The sequence below is a fragment of the Salvelinus alpinus genome, chromosome 28 (genome assembly GCF_045679555.1).
Source record: "Salvelinus alpinus chromosome 28, SLU_Salpinus.1, whole genome shotgun sequence".
Classification (NCBI taxonomy): domain Eukaryota; kingdom Metazoa; phylum Chordata; class Actinopteri; order Salmoniformes; family Salmonidae; genus Salvelinus; species Salvelinus alpinus.
In genome coordinates, this window is record NC_092113.1 from 9,146,182 (window position 1) to 9,152,181 (window position 6,000).

Consider the following 6,000-nt stretch of genomic DNA (forward strand, 5'->3'; position numbering starts at 1 on the left):
GGTAACCGGTTTATAATAGCAAGCAGGCACCTCAGAGGTTTGTTATATATGGCGTAGTGCCTGACAACAGCCCTTAGCCGTGGTATATTGGCCATATACCACACCTCCTCGAGCATTATTGCTTAATTAGAGGTCCAAGAGACAGGACAACCCAAAAACCTGTCCTTATGGAGAAGGGTACACTGCCTGAAAATACCCCAAACCTCAGGCATCAGGACAGCCACCTCTCTCTGGTTTAGAGAGAGAGACAACACAACAGATCAGCTCATCACACTGCAGCTGGGGGAGACAAGGGCACTGTCACACACACCATAGAGCGAGCAAGAGAGAGGCCGACACATACAAACTGAAGAGAAAGAGATGTGATGAACAAACTTGCAGCAAAAAGAGCGGGGGGAAACGGACAAAAAGACAAATAATGAGGTAAAAAATTCCAGCAGGTAGTGTCACGCTGGCATAAAGGGTCGGGAGACAGGCGCAGGAATGCGTAATAGTTTTTTAAAATTATACCCAAATGACGGCGTGCCGTGTAAAGGCACGGGGACGAAGACCAAACAAACAAGTAACAAAACACAGGGTTGAAACCCAAACAAAAGAGCGAGGAGTACCTCGAATAAATAACACAAGCGCACAATCATTAACGCACGGGACGAGACCCGTAATCATCTGCGCAATCCACAATGGCACGAAAGCCAAAACACACAGCACAGGTCTTCACACGAACCAACGGACATTGGAACAGTAATCGACAGGACAATGGTAAACCAAGGGCACACTTATACAATTACTAATCACTGGAAATAGGGGACAGGTGTGCGTAATGAAAGTTCCGGAGGGATCCGTGACAGGTAGCTCAACCTGAGCCTCTTCCCTGAGGCACTCCAAATACAAACACCCAACCCAGCCCCGAACCAACACACACACACACTCATCCCCCCCTTGTCTCCTCCCCATCATCCCAGACTAGTGTGGGAGGTCCCCACTGCCTCCCCTGCTTAGCACCCATTGCCTACCCTCCTCCTTCCACCCCTCACCCCACCAGCCAGACCCAGTCACTAACATCACCCCTGCCCTCTGACCCCCCTTCTTCTATTTAGCAAACACCATGCATCACTGTCACCCCCCCCCCCCCCCCCATCCAACTACTATCCCCAACCCCCATCCGGGGGCCTATAGGCCCAGCAGCCTGTCTATGTCCAGTCTCCCTGCACCACCTCGATTTAGGAGCCTTCTGTAAGCCAGCGTGGAGGGGAGAGGTGGGGCAAGTGTGTGAGTGTGTGACTGCGAGGGTGTGAGCGTGTGTCTGTTAATTGAAGGTTTGGCCACAGAGAGACATCACTCTAAAAATCTGCCAGCGGGGCGCTGGGGAACAAGACGTTGTCTGCCCGTCCGCCACACCCTCTACTCGGCCCTCTACCCAGGCAACACAGTCACACAGCCAGGTCATCCGGGAACAAAGCCGGAGACACAGAGCTAAATTTAAACTGAGGCTTTTATAATTAACTCAACCTTATTGCCTTGGCCCTGCAACACACCTCATAGACTCCCTCTCTCTTTGACACACGGTGACACTACATTAATAAGCAGAAGAACAATATATAAGATCGTAGAGGTTTCTAAAAGAATTCAAGTAAGAGAACTATGCAACAGGACGGTTATATAAATAGCGAGTGGGGGAGGGTCATAAAAGACAGGACCTTTAGAGTAGATGATGAACTATTTCACACGCGCACACACACACACACACACACACACACACACACACACACACACACACACACACACACACACACGCACACGCACACGCACGCAGCAAGTTGCAGCAAAATCTAAAATGACACTGACATACATGTGAGACGGGAAATTAAATGAACCACGTTGAGCTTGGGTAAAGGAAACATCGACACTATCTGCACATTGTCTACTGTATCACGGGAGAGCACCGTCTGACTCGCACACCCCACGGCTGTCCCTTACTGGTGTTCGGACCCTTCTCATGTAAACCACAATAACATTTCTGCACAGTGCACAAACTATCCATGTGCAGAGTTATGGACTATCACAACCCTTCCCTGTCTCCCCTTCTCTATCAGCGATGGGCTTAATGGACTAAATGGTGGAGCAACAATAGGCTACAGTAAATTCACTAGAATATCCTCCCTTCGTCAACATTTGACAACACACACAGACTAGCTACATTTTTTTTTACATTTATTCAATCATTCTGTTGATTCTTCAAACATTGTGCGACGAACCAGTCCGGAGGGGGGGATAATTTGCCGTTTTATATGGAAACTCGTGTTATTCTACACATTTTGCCATGAGGCTGAAAGAAAATGTTGCTGTTTTAAAGCTAAAATAGGCCATAACTCTGTGTGTTGGCTGTGACAACGGAACTGGGTTAAGAGCTGTCTTGTTGGCTAAATGAACAAATGAAACAGGCCGTGGCACGGTGCATATAGCCATAGAAGCACAGTGACATATGCCTCAATGCAGTCATATTCGGGGCTTACTGGGGGTGTTGCTTTCAGTTCAATATTTTTGGCAACCCCATCCTGTAAGAGAATTCATTCCAGTTCCGTTTAATCAAATCTGACTAACCCGGTGCACCGCTTGCTAGGAATTCTATCTGATGATGTTTGCATGTTCAGGTAAAAAGACAGATCATCCCCTGTTTGGAACACTGACAAGTAAAGAGCAGAACAAATTCAAATAAACTCGTTTTTTGTTGTTGTTGTTGCTCAATCTGATTGGGTGGCCCTGTATCTAACTTGAACATAGACAAGCAACATTTGCAGCTGGCTACAGTGTATCAATAGTAGGATGGGTATCACAGGCTGCGACGTACCGACATAAACTGACACCATGTACCAAACTCGAGCAGCAATAACAATGTAATAATGGAGAAATACACAGCAAGGCTTCGCTGTAAAGTTACATTTCCTTCGGTGAAGTACACATTCACTAGAGGTGTGTGAGTGAGAGAGAACTAGAGAGAGAGCTAGAGAGAGAGAGAGCTAGAGAGAGAGCGAGAGAGCGATAGAGAGCATTTACATTTGACTTGGTTAGACTTTACCCCTGCGCCGCCGGGCGACACGAACTTACTGAATGAAAGCAACATGTCCTAGGCTAGTTTACGAATCAGAAAATACTATAATTTATGTTGTGTCGTCTGCGCCAAGTGTGCCAGAACATAAACAACACTTTTCTTCCAACCTTGTCCTCTTCGTAAGTTAGAAAATGTGTCCCTTCAAGTTCCAAACTAAAGGACACTTTATTTTCAATTCCTCGGCTATGACCATTAATAGATTCAAAGCCACTATGTCAGACACCATAGGGTACAGCGCGCTATATCTACACCAAAATCCATGACCTTGGCTTGGACCTGGAGTTATACTTTTTCTTTGCTGTCAAAATAAACGGGAATATGCACAGCTCCCGTGTGTGCAGTGCACCAACCTGTATTGTGTTATGAAGAGTGTATAGAGTCTTACTACACATTAGTGGACAACAAAGTCCGTCCAACCAAACGACGAACAATGCCATTCGTGCGTAAAACCGAGCTTGGTATAGAAGGAACGTGTAAAGGGGAAAACGTAGTAAACTCACCAAATCGATGTATCTCTGTGAGCGCACCGATATCTTCTTCGTTTCGCTATTAACTCTCCGCCATCTTCAACGCTGTGTTTGTTTAAATGGGAAACACTCCCGAAGCCCAAGAAGCCAGCTTGTGGCTGAGCGATGGGGTTTCTGGGTAGAGTAGTTTTATTCCCGTCGAACACTGGTATTTTAGCTAGGGCAGACCTCCCGGATACGGACTACAACTACGTACACCCCAGAGGAGATCTCGAGCTCTGGTGTAGACGGCTGACAGCGACGATATTAGAGCAGAAAAATGCCATGGTGTTTATTTTTAGTTAACCTGAGGAGCACTTGAAAAGCAAACAGTGACTTGTTGTGTGCAAATGCCTGTAATACCTAATAGGCTGTTCTGCTATCATCTGCTCTAACATGGTCATGGCGGTTTGCAGAAGAGGTGTGGCTTTGACATAATGTCTAAGTAAACTTATAACATTTACAACAGGGATCATCAACAAAATTCAGCCGGTGGCCGATATATTCATGAGCGGATGGTGAGGGGGCCGGGGACATAATTGCTAATAATTTGTAGACTGCAAATTGACCGCAAGAAACTCAAACACATATAATATTTCACTAAAACATGATCATTTCAAACCTTGCTTGCGTTTGTACACGATCACGTATCTCTCTATTTATTATGCGTGGTAATACTTTGGGAGGTGCCATATTCAATCAGACCACTTTAACCGTGATTTTGAGTTTGATTGAGTTGCTATAAATGGCATGATGTTTTGATTTAGTCTGGTAGTCTTGACGCCTTAGTGAGAGCTAACTCTGATTTCCTAGCTGTAATAATATTTTTTGGGACCTGGAAAGGGCTGCGTGGTTTTATTTTGTATCTGTAGAACAGTGGGACCTCCAGGCCTGTATGTCTTATAGATGAGGCCCATATGTGGACTCAATATGGGGGAGCTGGCAGGGTCAGTGTGGACCGGTGGCGTCAGAGCCTGCATGGGGACTGGGGCACAATCTGCACAGTCGGCCCAGAACCTGTACCCCTGCCAAGAAGAGACAGGGTAAGATAGCACCAACCCGTCACCATGGTGATACCAGGCAGGCAGGGGAGTAGGCACACACACAGGCAGAGCAGAGAGTATGGTTTCAGCTGTGCCAGGGAGGGGTAGAGACTGAGGGAGGGAGAGCGATAGGAAGAAAGTGAGAATCAGGTAGAGAGAAGGAGGAGAGAGTGTAAAAACAGAGATGGAGTGGCAGAAAGGCTGGAAGACAGGTAAAGAGGGACAACAGATGTATTGATATAGTCAGTATTTAGTATATTGTATTTACTAGGATCCCCATTAGCTACTGCATCCAAACAGCGTTAAAACAATTACATCATAATAAATTAAATGAAACAGCCTACATCATACATAAAACAACGCATCATACAAGACATTATTATATTATTAATCTATTATTACAAATGTACAATATAAAATCCACAATAGCACAACATTACAATGTGTGTGTGTGTGTAGAGTGGGTGTGTTAGAGTCTGTGCGTGCGTGTGTGTTTCTCTTCACAGTCCGTGTTGTGCCATGAGAGGTTGTTAGATCTGTTTTTTAAAAATCTGATTTCACTGCTCGCTTGAGTTACTTGATGTGGAAGAGGGTTCCATGTAGACATGGCTCTGTGTAGTACTGCACGTTTCCTAGAGTCTGTTTTGTACTTGGGGACTGTGAAGAGAACCCTGGTGGCATGTCTTGTGTGGTATGTATGCGTGTCTGAGCTGTGTGTTAGCTATTTGAACAGACAGTTTGGTGCTTTCAACACGTGAATACCTCCCACAAAGGTGAACTAGTGATGCAGTCAATCTCTCCTCTACTTTGAGCCAGGAGAGATTGACATGCATGTTATTAATATTGGCCCGCCGTGTTGATTTAAGGGCCAGCCGTGCTGCTCTGTTCTGGGCCAACTGTAATTTTCCTGTAGGACTTGTTTTGTTGATTGAGTGAGTGTGAGAGGAGAGGGAGAAAAATTGTGGAAATACAGAAAACATGGCAAGGAGGTCAATGAGAGAGAGGGCAAGAGAAAGAGAGGGAGAAATGGTGAGTGATGTGAATGTGCAGAGTGAGTGAAGATGAGGAGGGAGAGAGTGATAGAAAACATTAAGTAGAACCAGTCAGAGAATTACCCAGAGAGAGAGTGCTAAAGGAAAGAGAGAGACAGAGAGGTGACAAAGAGCGAAGGGGGAGGAATGAGCAGGAGGAGAACAGGACTTTGCAATTAGCCTGGCCTGGGCATAATCCACCAAGTCAATGAATACGACCAGAGGAAAAGAAAGATGGACAGACCTGAGTTACAACTGTGCTTGGATTATGTGTCCTTTCAAACATTTTTAGAGAAAGAGAGATAAAAAGA

The 6,000-nt window shown here is 45.6% G+C and overlaps 1 protein-coding gene across 2 annotated transcripts in view; it reads right to left on the minus strand.

Annotated features, from left to right (window-relative positions):
• Window positions 1-3,751, minus strand: part of LOC139557128 (nuclear receptor coactivator 3-like) — a 124,156-nt gene extending 120,405 nt beyond the window's left edge. The window contains exon 1 of one of the 2 annotated variants that reach the window (XM_071371513.1): window positions 3,610-3,751. The gene's annotated coding sequence lies outside the window, so the exon portion shown is untranslated. The remainder of the gene's footprint in view (window positions 1-3,609) is intronic. The other variant, XM_071371514.1, reaches the window with a different exon arrangement.
• Between the last annotated feature and the right edge of the window lie 2,249 nt (window positions 3,752-6,000).